Source organism: Panthera leo, chromosome C2 (assembly GCF_018350215.1).
Source record: "Panthera leo isolate Ple1 chromosome C2, P.leo_Ple1_pat1.1, whole genome shotgun sequence".
NCBI classification, from domain to species: Eukaryota; Metazoa; Chordata; class Mammalia; order Carnivora; family Felidae; genus Panthera; species Panthera leo.
This window is the reverse complement of record NC_056687.1, coordinates 48,509,171-48,522,667: the sequence shown is the minus strand read 5'-3', so window position 1 is coordinate 48,522,667 and position 13,497 is coordinate 48,509,171.

Sequence of the window (13,497 nt, the reverse complement as noted above, 5' to 3'; positions counted from 1 at the left end):
TTTAGGGAATTCTTATTGGATTTGAGGTGACAGAGGCAGAAAACTGGCAACAATTTAGAAAGCAGCAACAGTGGTGCAAGAATGAGGGGAGGCTACACACGTACATCATACACTCCCACTGACGCCCACACACACACAGAGGTGACTATAATGGAGGACCCTGCCTCTGCTTTCTCTTTGCTCCTTTTCCACATGACACTTGGAAGTTAGGGAGCACTCAATCCCGTATCTCAGTAATTATACTGTGGGCGATGCAACATAAAAAAGAGGAACGGATGGTAGCCTCTTGTGCGACAGATGATTATTGAATGTCTGCAGAGGACTTGGTGCTGGGCTTTCCTAGAATGGCCACCTTCAGCCCCTCTGCTCTGAATGAGGTCTACTTCAGCACCACCCCTCTGTGTAGTGTCTGAAGCCAATCATTCTCACCCAAACCCAGGACATTTTAGCAGTTGTGCCTTAGTCTCTGTGATTGATGTGGACCTGATGATTGGTTGGTGATTTCTTTTATCCTGTTGTATTGGGTGTGTGAGCTACCACTATATGTATTTTTTTAAATTTTTTTTAATGTTTATTTATTTTTGAGACAGAGAGAGACAGAGCATGAACGGGGGAGGGTCAGAGAGAGAGGGAGACACAGAATCTGAAGCAGCTCCAGGCTCTGGGCTGTCAGCACAGAGCCTGACGCGGGGCTCGAACTCACCGACTGTGAGATCATGACCTGAGCCGAAGTCGGACGCTTAACCGACTGAGCCACCCAGGCGCCCCTACCACTATATGTATTAATGTGGCCTATGTGTTGTGCATAACACACTTGGGCAAGAATAGTTGGGGACCTCATTATCTACTGGGTTCACGTGTAACCCCTCCTGCTAACTAACCCCTGCTACCTACTGCTACTGACTATTGGGATGATTAGAAATAAAAATTACTTGTAGAACATTTTGTCATTATGTTAGTACATTCAGCCTGCTGTAAAAAATACCTTAGATTGTGTAGCTTGTAAATAACAGGAATTTATTTCTCACAGTCCTGGAAGCTGGGAGTTTAAGCTCAAGGTGCCAGCATGGTTGGGTGAGGTTTCTCTTCTGGGTCACAGACTTCTTGCTGTGTCCTCACATGGTGGAAGGAGTTAGGGATGTCTCTGGAACTTCTTTTTTTTAAGGCACTAATCCCATTCACGAGGGCTCTATCCTTGGACCTAGGCACTTCCCAAAGGTCCCAACTCCTAATACCATCATCTTTGGGAGTTAGGATTTCAACATTTGAATTTGGGAGGATATACTCTGAGCACAGCAGTCATTGCACAAGAGATACTTGCTTATCATAAATAAACATTTGTAATTACAAAAAATATAAGAAAAAGTATCTCTATAGTTCCATCACATAGGGACAACTGCTTTGGATTTATATCCTTCTAGCCTTTTAACTTTATACATATTTTAAAAATAGTATGTCTATACCCTGTTTAACATTTTATAAACTACATTTTTTTTTACCCTTTGCATTTTAGGATTTCTCATGTAGCCATTATTATGTGCGTTTTAGTGACCAAATTACATTGGCTCATTAGATTGTGCCTCAATTTATATAACCAACCCCTTCTTTTACGTTTCATGTTATTCATGCTGTTGTCTATTTTTTAATTTTCATAAAGATGCTTAAATGATCTTGATATTTTGGATCTTTATCTTGGCATATATTTTTCAATGTAGATTATTAAGTCAAAGGGTGTGAACATGTTTTAGGCTCTGATAGCTATTGCTAGAGAAACATAAAGGCCTATTTCTTAGTACGAAGAAGCTGTTTCACTGGTTTAGGTGAAACCCAGTGACAGGGCCATGGTAGGAGCCATGCATTCAAGATGGTAAGATTAATCCAGCAGACCTGTCTTAATATGCTCCTTGTATACAACAATGTATACATGCTAGGCTTCCTCAGGTATATAGGAAGGTATATAATCAGCAAATAATAGGTTTGAAAATATTTCAACTAAATCTCCATGTTTATCTTTGTGGCTTTGTCTTTTTAACTCTTTTAACCTCCCTAGGTTAAAGTATGTATGTATGTATGTATGTATGTATGTATGTATGTATTTGAGGGAGAGAGAGATAGAGCATCTGTGTGAGTGGGGGAGAGGGGCAGAGGGCGAGGAAGAGAGAGAAAGAAAACCTTAAGCAGATTCCATGCCTAGTACCAAGCCTGATGCAGGACTTCATCTCGTGCGCATGAGATCATGATCAGAGCTCAAATCAATAGTTGGATGCTTAACTGACTGAGCCACCCAGGCGCACTGAAGTATTTATATTTAATATCCACATATTCCTTATGTCCTTTGAATCATCTTGTTATCGTGATTTTGGAGAAATTTCACATCTTTGGGGAAATTTCAAAGATGTTCACATCCTAATTTTCACAATCTGTGGATATGTTAGGTTACATGGCAAAGAGGTATTAAGTTTGCACATAGAATTGTTTGCTAATCAATTTTTCTTAAAATAGGGAGATTACCCTTAATTATCCAGGTGGGCCAATGTAATCACAAAGATCCTTAAAAATGGAAGAGGAAGGTCAAAGAAAATTCAGAGAGAGAGGGCATGATGGAAGCAAGGTTAGAGAAATAATATGTTGCTAACTTTTAAGATGGAGGAAGGAGGCCTTGAGCCAAACAATGCAGGCTCTGGAAGCTGGAAAAGGTGAGGATATAGATTCTCTCCAAGGACTTCTGGAAAGGGACACCACCCTGTGAACACCTTGATTTCAGTTCAGTGAAACCCGTGTCAGACCTCTGAAATGCAGAAATGTAAGATATTAAATTTGTATTGTTTTAAGCCACTATGTTTGTGATAATTTTTTATAGTAGCCATAGAAACAAACACTTAGTTTTTGTTTCTAAATAAACTGTGTTCCTTGGTCACTGACTTTTCCATTTTACATCATTTTCATTTTGTTGACTTATCAAATGTTTATTTATTGATGAATCAAACTGCCATTATGAAGAAGTAAAAGTTCTTTCTTAGATGGTAAGACATTGTGCTTGCCTCGCTTGCCAAGATGTTTTCAGTAGGTGAATGGATAGGTGAATGGATAAATAAACTATGGTACATGTTGGCAGGGAAATAATATTAGTGCTAAAAATAGAAAGATAGCTCTATCAAACCATGAAAAGACATGGATGAACCCTAAATGCATATTGCTGAGTGAAAGAAAACAAGATGAAGAGGCTAGATACTATATGATTTGAATTACATGACATTTGGTGAAAGGCAAAACTATGAAGGTAGTAAAAAAATCTGTGGTTTTGTAACTTCCATTTGCCATTTAAGACTGATAAGAAACCATCACCTTTGGGAAACCTTTCTTGCATACACCAGGCTAGGTAGGGATAAAGGACTTTCTAGGGTTTCCATATGGTCTTGTGTTTTCCACTACTGTAAGACCAAGAACACTATTTAGTAACCATTGGAGAGCTTTCTTGGAGGGCAAGGAATGGTATCTTCTCTGTGGCCCCAGTACTTTACAGTGTTTGGCATACCTTGGGCTCCTCATAAATGCTGGTCAAATAAATGAAGTATATCAGTCTACACAATCTATTGCAAAGGAGAATTCTGATTTTTTTCTTTTTTTCCCCCAAAGGATCTATATTCTTTTTGTAATTTTAGCTGAAATACTTTTAAAATTAAGATTCTTTTTTTTTTTCAGAGCAATTTTAGGTTTACAGCAAGCAAAATTGAGGAGCAAGTACAGATGTTTTCCATACACCTCCTGCCCCTACACATGCATAGTGTCCACCATTATCAACATCCCTCACCAGAGTAGTACATTTGTTATAATAGATCAACCTACATTGACACATCATCAATTTACTCTTGGCATTGTACATTCTGTGGGTTTGGTGATATGTATCCATCATTAAAGTATCATACAAAGTGGTTCACTGCCCCCCAAATCCTCTGTCTCTGCATATTTATCCCTCTGTTCCCACCCACCAAACCTGTCAACCATTGATTTTTTTTTTACTGTCCCCATAGTTTTGCTTTTTCTAGAATGTCATACAATTACAAATATACAGTGTGTAGCCTTTTCAGATTGGTTTCTTTCACATAGTAATATGAATTTAAGTTTTGTTCATGTCTTTTCATGGCTTATAGCTCATTTCTTTTTTAGCACTGAATAATAAATATTCTCTTGTCTAGATGTACCACAGTTTATCCATTCATCCACTGAAGTACATCTTAGTTAATTCCACATTTTGGCAATTATGAATAAATATGCTATAAACAACCATGTACAGATTTTTTGTGTGGACATAAGTTTTCAGCTCCTTTGGGTAAATACCAAGGATCCTGATTGCTCAGTCACATGGAAAGGATATGTTCAGATCTCTAAGAAACCATTAAACTATCTTCCAAAGTGGTTGTATCATTTTGCATTCTCGCCATCAGTGAATGAGGTTTCTTATTCTTCCATATGCTTGCCAGCATTTAGTCTTGTCAGCAATCTGGATTTTTGCCATTCTGGAAAACATGTAGTGGTATATCAAGGTTGTTTTAATTTGCATTTCCTTGATGACTTATGATATTGAACATCTTTTCATATGCTTATTTTCCATTTGTAGGTCTTCTTTGGTCAAGTGTTTGTTAAAGTCTTGGCCCATTTTAAAAATCAGGTTGTTTGGGCGCCTGGGTGGCTCAGTCGGTTGAGTGTCCGACTTTGGCTCGGGTCATGATTTCACGGTTCGCGGGTTCAAGCCCTGCATTGGGCTGTGTGCTGATAGCTCAGAGCCTGGAGCCCTCTTTGGATTCTGTGTCTCCCCTCTCTCTGTGACCCTCCCCTGCTCATGCTCTGTCTCTCTCTGTCTCTCGAAAAGTGAATAAAGATTAAAATAAATAAATAAATAAAATAAAATCAGGTTGTTTGTTGAGTTTTAATATATATATATTTTAAGATCTTTTATATTTTGGATAACCATCCTTTTTCAGATGTATCTTTTGTAAATATTTTCCCCCACTCTGTGGGAGACATATTCTTATATTCTTATTCGTATTCTCTTGAAATAGTCTTTCACAGAGGAAAAGGTTTTCATTTTAATGAAGTCCAGCTTATCAATTCTTCCTTTCATGGATGTGCCTTTGGTGTTCTATCTATGAAGTCATAACCTTACCCAAGGTCATCTAGGTTTTCGCCTATGTTATCTGCTATGGGTTTTAAAGTTTTTCATTTTACATTTAGATCTGCAGTTTATTTTGAGTTAATTTTTGTGAAGGGTATAAATGTCTAGATTTCTTTCTTTTTTTCTTTTATTTCCTTTTTTTCCCCTCATATGTTGATGTCCAGTTTTGACATCGCATGTTGAAAAGAAAATTTTTGCTCCATTGTATTGTCTTTGTTCTTTTTGTCCAAGATCAATTGACCATATTTATATGGGTATATTTTTGGGTCCTTGATATGTTTGTCTATTCTTTCACCATTACTGTACCATTTTGATTACTGTAGCTTTGTAGTAAGTCTTAAAGTCTAGTAGTGTCAGTCTTCCAACTTTGTTCTTCTCTTTTAATATTGTGTTGACAATTCTGGGTTTTTTACTTCTTCACATAAATTTAGAATCAGTTTGTTGATATACACAAAATAACTTGGTGGAATTTTGATTAGAATTGCACTGACTCTATAGATCAAGTTGAGAAAAATGGACATCTTGACAGTATTGAATACTCTATCATGAACATGGAATATTTCTCCATTTTTTAATACTTTGATTTTGTTCATTGGACTTTTGCAACTTTCCTTATATATATATATTACATTTTTTCATTTTTTGGGGCTGCTAATGTAGATGGTATAGTGTTTTTAAATTCAAATTTCACTTGTTCATTGTTGGTATACAGGAAAGTGATTGACTTTATATTTTAACCTTGTATGCTACAACCTTATTACATGACTAGAAATGATCATCTGGATAACAGAGCAAGACTCTAGATGTGTGGAATCTGGTAATGGTGCCCTAAGTCTTAGACTGGTGACCGGATTGATTTGAGGGGTTTGGTCAATACAGCACATCCTGTCCTGGCGAATGGGTTGGGTCATTTGGAATAGGAAATTCTGGTCTTCTGGGAATAATTCAGAGTCCTGTCAGCATCATCTCATGTGATTGGCATTCTTTGACACAATTTAGTGTTCTGCCTGAACACTGGTGCTAGGAATGAGGCATTTTACAAGTCAAAGGGCACCAATTTTATGTTCAGGCAGTGACAGTTGATGATACATCTTGCCACATCTCATCCCATTGACTATCAGACCCTCCCTGTTGCTTTCTCTGTGTCTTTGTATTTCAAGCCCTTGTTCCTGGAATTAATGTCAGATGTTTGCAGTGAATCATATAATTTCAAGGAAGGTTTTTTCTTTTTTTTTTTTTTTTGTCACTTCAGCAAAAAGTCAGGGTAGAAGATGTTCTCAGCATTGGCCTGGGATAGTAATTCAGAAGAAATTCTTTGAATGCTTTTATTCTCTTCTTTCACTAGATGTGAGATTCTGCTTGGTGATGAACAATAATAGTCTGTGGCCTAAGGACAACTGATTTCACTATGTCAGGTGGGACCATGAAAAGCTGAATTTCAGAAAGTTTGTCTTCATCCATAGGTGTTCTTGAATTGCAGATAACTTAGGGATGGTTAGGTGGTTCCTTGTTCCTATTCCCTCATTCCTTAAGTTCCTCTGGTTGAGGCTAGAAGAAGAATATGGAACTGAAGATAAGCTAGAAGATATGGATAGTTGGATGAATTGATGGATTAAAAAGAGAAGAGGGTGGGAAAGCAAGGTCCTCATCATATTTTGATGTCCTTTGGATTCATGTAGGCCTGGATTCCACTCAAATCCTTAAGATGTTTCTGGTTTTAGCTTCCTGCATACCTTTCCAACTTCTTCCAGATCCTCTCAAGAGCCTAGTCTTCTCTTTCTCTATCCTCCAATCTGTCCTAATGTCTTCATAAGTTCTGGGTAATGACTGGTAATATACTATTTCCCTCTAAGGGATTGTCACATTTTTTCCATCAGTCAAAATAAGTCTCTATAACATAATTTCAGATATAGGATAGTGAATTAGGAAAGAAATTTTATGTTTTTAACCTTCTGATTATGATACACACTAAAGTCTGTGAATCCCATTGACTCACTCTGTTTCTTGGGCAAGTCTCTTAAATTGTTTGAGTTATACTTTCTCCACCTCAAACTTTCACAGAGTTGTTAGTGAGGATGAGACAGTATAAAAAAAATGTATGGATTGGGAAATAATTTAAAAATTGAGCACTCCCAGGGGACTGCTAGAGGAATAAGTAGATCATTTCGGTTAACTTTTTTTGGTTGGTTAATTTGTGAATGAGTTTTGCCAGTTGGCAAATTTTTTTTTGGTTGGTTAATTTGTTGGTTAATTTTTGTTGGTTAATTTGTGAATGAGTTTTGCCAGTAGTGATAAGGGAAGACTAGCTCTTCTAGAAATAAAGTGGGATGATAAGTTTCAGGAAAAAAAAGTGTTGAACATTCAATAAACAATGGCTATTCATCACAATCCCCATCACTATCGTTACAATCATCATTGTCATCATTCTAATTGAACAGATGCTAAATTCTGCTTTGATAGTCTGATTCTGGTCAACCCTTTCCTGTTAGTTTCCTACTTGAATTACAACAGAAATCCTAGTTACAGAGTATTCCACTGAACAATATAAGAATGTGTGTTCTTTTCAAGAGCACAAAGATAGACCATATTCTGGGCCCTAAAACCATTCTCAATAAATACAAGAGGATTCAAATCATTTAAAGTATATTTCTCAACTACAATGGAATTAAGTTAAAATTAAAAGCAGAAAGATTCCTGGAAAAATCCCCCAACTATTGGAAACAAAATAACATACTTCTAAATAACCCACGAGCAAAGAAGAAACAAAAGTAAAATAGAAATATTTTTAACTGAATGAAAATAAAAATGCAACGTATTTAAACTTTGTTTGAGTAGAAAAGAGAAGACACAAATCACTTTCTGGAATGGAAGAAGCAACATCATGGCAGATTTTATAGATATTAAAAGGATAATATGGGAATATTATAAATAACCTTATGATAATACACTTAACCACCTATGTAAAAGTTCAAGTTCCCTGAAAGATTCAAACTAAAAAACCTCACTCAAGAAGAAATAGATAATATGAATATTTCTGTATCTATTAAAGGAATTGAATTTTTAGTAAAGCAAGGAAACAAAAAATACCCTCCAAACCCAAAACCTTACTATAGAGAAAACTCCAGATTCAGATGGCTTCACAGGCAAATTAATGCTATTGATTTTAAGACTTATTATAAGCTGAAGTATTCAATACACTGTTTGATTGGCATTAAAATGGGACAGATAGAGCAATGGAACAGAAGAGAGAAATCAGAATCAATCTGTGTATATATAGACAAATGCTTTTTGATGAAAGTATAAGATCAATTCAGTAAAAAAATTGTCTTTTCAACAAATGACACTAGAACAATTGGATGTCTGTGTTCAAAAAAATGAACCAAATCCATACCTTTCATCATATGCAAAAAATCAACTCAAAATGGATCACAGATTTAAATGTAAAACCTAAAGCTATGAAATCTTTGTGACCTTCAGTTTGGCAAAGGATTTTTAGCTATGATACCCACAATACAATCTTTAATAGAAAATTGTACAAAGAAAAACTTCTGCACTTCAAAAAACACCATTAAGAGAATGAAACAACAAGCTATGGATAGGGAGAAAATATTTGCAAAGTATATATCTGATAAGGGATTTTTCTTTATAAGAACTCTCAAAACTCTATAATAAGAAAATAAACAATTCCCACCACTGCAAAAACTCAGCAAAAGATTTCAGACAGACAGACAGACACACACACACACACACATACACACACACAAAGACAAACAAGTAAATAACAAAGACAAAAAAGTAAATAAGCACTTGAAAATATATACAGCATCATTTATCATTAGGGAAATATAAACGAAAAGCAAAGTAAGATACTACTATATTCCTATTAGAACGGCTAAAATTAAAAAGTCTGACATGCATGTGTCAGCAAAAATATGGAAAACTGGAACTGTTTGTGTAAAGTTGTACATCCACTTTGGAAGAGTTTGGCAGTTTCTTAAAAAATTTAAATGAAAACCGACCATGTTATCCAGCTGTTCCACTCCTGAATATTTATCCAAGAGAAATGAAATCATCCATCTTTACAAAGACATGTATGCAATTGTTCATAGCAACCTTATTTGAAATAGCTAAAATTGGAAACAGCCCAATGTCCATCAACTGGTAAATGGATTAAAATTGTGGTCTATCTATGCAATAGAATACTACTCAGCAATAAAAAGGAATGAGCTCATGATCCATGTGACAACATGACTTGCATTATAATTATGCTGAATAAAAGAATCCACTGAAAAATAGAGTGCATGCTGTGCGATTCAATTTATGTAAAACTCTCAAAACTGCATCCAGAGTATTATAATAGAAAGCCAATCTGTGGGTGCAAGGGATGGGGTAGGAGGTGTGGAGGAAAGAGGGTGAGATTAAAAAGAGCCGTAAGAATTCTTCTGGAGGTGATTGGTATGTTTGTCATCTTGATTGCAGTGAGGGTTTCCTGGGTGAAAATATGTCAAAATTCATCAAATTGTATAATTTTGTGCAGTTTATTTTATGTCAGTTATACCTTACTAAAGCTGTTGGAAAGATTATAAAAATATAATAAAATATAGTAGGGAAGAAACTGGTTTGAGGAATAGTATACACACATTCTTTTTAAGGGTATTTTAGACACTGACATGCTACTTTGAACTATTTAAATATTTTTAAGGTACTAGGTTTAGGGGAGTGAAATAAGCTTTTGGGGGGACTAACACATAAGACTCTGTTGAAAATACAACTTTTGAAAATGTGAGTATTTATTTAGAGAACTATTTCATATTTTTTATTGTGACTGCATAGTATTCCATCATGTACCTATACCAGTATAATTTATTAGTGATTGGGTGGATGGTTTCTGCTATCTTACTATTACAAAAAATATTGTAAATATTATACGTGCATTCTTTCATATTTGTGGAAGTTTCCTTTCTTTTTTTGAAAATGTGAGTATTTAAATAATAGTTTAATTTAATGCTCCAGTCTTTAGTAGCAAATTAAGTGCTTGGCAAAGGAACTCTGAGAAAAGTTGGTTGAATCTTTTCTATACACTTCACATCTTCTGAATTGATGTCTTTGCTGAAGATCGGGCCTACATTGTGGAGTACTCTTCATTAACTCTTGTGTCCATATACTTTCAGCTGTAGTAATTACAATAACAACAACAACAACAACCAAGACACCAATAGCCAATAGTAACTGAGTGCCTGTCCTGGGCCAGGCGCTATTCTAAGCATTTTACATATAGAAAGCTATTTATTCCTCATAACAACCCTATCAGGTAGAGAATGCTCTGCCTATTTATAGAATAAATTTAGGCACAAAGAGGTGCAAATATAAATTATCTGACCAGAAGTGACTTAAACAAGTACATTGTTGTTTATTTACTGTATAAATTCTCTACACCAAGTGCATAGATAGAGCTTTCCAGGATTGGTCCTAAGGTCAATAGCATAAGGGCCTAGGTGAGGTTTTTTAGACTTCTCTAGGTCCTTCTCTTATGGCCACAAGTTGGCTGCCATACGTCTAAGAATTATTTTCTCATTTAATAATAATTAATAATTAATATTAATAAAGCAGGAAAAAAGGGGTGGGAAGGAGCCATCTTCTTGTATGTTTCTTTCATCAGAAAAATAAATCTTTGCTACAAGCACTTTGGAAAATCCCCTTACGTTTATGGGCTAGAACTTATTCACATGGGCCTCCCAAGGTATCTTCTATGATGGGAGGCATGTGCTATCAGAGAAAGAAAGACAGAGAATAGTAATTGGCTTGGCAACCAACAATGACTGGACTACTTTGATATATCCTGCCAGAAATGCAAGATTACATTCTCAGTGATGGGTCCCTCACACTTTAGGAGCTGGAAATTTGTAGATGAAATTCCTTTGTCCTTTGTTACTTCCTCTGTTTGAGAAGAACTTCCTATATTAATTCAAGTTTAATAACAAAGAATAATAAAAGCATGTTATATTTATTTTGAAAAGAGAGACAAAGACCCAAAAGAGAGTGATTCATTCATTCATTCAATCTTTCATTCATTAATTAAATGACAATTCAAAATATCAATGTTGCTTATTGTCCATGGGTAGAGTTTAATGCTTGCTGAAACCGTCAAGATCAAAGCTGCATTACAGAACAGCAATGATGGAAATCTTTCACATCTGGGCTGTCCGATACAGTGAGCACTAGCTACATGTGATTGAACACTTGAAATGTGGCTAGAATGATTGAGGAACTGAATTTTTAGCTTTAATTAATTTAAATTTAAATAGCCACCTGTAGCTAATGGCCACCGTACTGAACAGTGCAAGCATAGATCAAGGAAATACTTTGTTTTCACTTTCTTGTTTCTGTTTATTTTCCCATTAGAGGCATTATTACATGATGTAATTCTGAACCTCAAATTTTCAATATTCTTAAAGTAGTTAATTATCACGTCAAATTATTATTATTTTTCCTTAACTTCGGACACAATTATTTTTAAGCTGGGATAGAGATAGAGATGAGAAAATTAGACTGTCACAAAGCCCAAACACAGAACATCACAAATGGAAATTTTGTGCACTTTTGACCCTGTCAGTGATTGGTACTTTAAATACCCAAATTATTCAACTATTATATGTTGTAACTTCCTTTTTTTTATATATAATTTTTTAATGTTTATTTATGTTTTGAGAGAGAGAGAGAGAGAGAGAGGAGAGAGTGTGAGCAGGGGGAGGAGCAGAGAGAGAGAAGGAGACACAGAATCTGAAGCATGCTCCAGGCTCCGAGCTGTCAGCACAGAGCCCAATGCAGGGCTTGAACTCACAAGCTGTGAGATCATGACCTGAGCCGAAGTCAGATGCTTAACTGACAGCCACCCCGCGCTCCTATGCTGTAACTTTCTAAGAACAATTTATTATTCTCAGTCTAACCTCATTACTACCTCTTTCCTTTTTTATTGGGATTTATTTTTCTAATTAGATTTGAAATGTGACCTTTCCTTCAGATTCTTGTTCTGTACTTTATTTCAATGGATAGCTATAGCCAAGAGTCCACAGCGCCTATCCTATGAGGGAGAAGTGCCTTCAAATTTGCTTCAAAGAAGTCCTTTGTATTTCCTTAATTCTGTTTATTCTATCATTAGAGACATTATTATACAACATAACTCTCAACTTCAATCGTACAATATAACGAAGCATTGGATGTCTCAAAACAATGCAAACAAATCTGGGAGGTGTCTAGGCAAGGGTTACTTCCATTAAATAATAAACTAAAAGGATCTGGGATCTCTTGTTTCAGAGACTATGATCATGACTATTCCATCCAAGCCTTTAAAATACATCCAGTTTTGGGGCGACTGGTTGGCTCAGTCCATTAAGTGTCCAACTCTTGATTTCAGCTCAGGTCATGATCTCATGGTTTGTGAGTTTGAGCCCTGTGTCAGGCTCTGCGCTGACAGCATGGTACCTGCTTGGGATTTTCTCTCTCCTTCTCTCTCTGCTCTCTCTCTCAAAATAAATAAATAAACATTTTCAAAAAATAAATAAAATACGTCAGGTCTTCCATATACCACAGTCAACAGCGTGTAAAAGTCAGCCTTCTGTCAAAAGTTCCTGTCTAGGGTATGTTCATAGGATCACCATCCTCTGCCTTGCCCCATTTGCTGCTGTCTCCTACTTTCCCCATGCTTCCTCAGACTCCCTGATGCTGTACTCTAACTTTCAGGACCCACTTCTGACACATTCTCCAGATTAAAATTCCTTCTCTGGTTTTGGCCATTATCAAATTTGGCCATTATCAAAAAGACAAGAAATCAACAAATATTGGTAGGATGTGGAGAAAAGAGAACCCTTGTGTCCTATTGGTGGGAATGTAAATCGATGCTACTAATGTGGAAAACAGTCTAGAGGTTTCTCAAAAAATTAAAAATATAAATTCCATATGATACAGTAATTCTACTACTGGGTATTTATCCCCCCCACACACCAATAAAAAAAAATCACACTAATTAGAAAGAATTATGTGGAATCTAAAAAACAAAATAGAGAAACAAAAGCCAGACTTTTAAATAGAGAGAAGAAAGTAATGGTTGCCAGAGGAGAGGTAGGTAGAGGGATGAGTGAAGGGGATTAAGAGGAACAAACTTCCAGTTATAAAATAAGTCATGGGGATGACAAGCATAGCAGGGGGAATATAGTCAATAATACTGTGATTACATTGTATGGTGACATATGGTGACTACACTTATCGTGGTGAGCCTTGAATAATGTATAGAACTGTCAAATCATTATGCTGTGTACATGAAACTA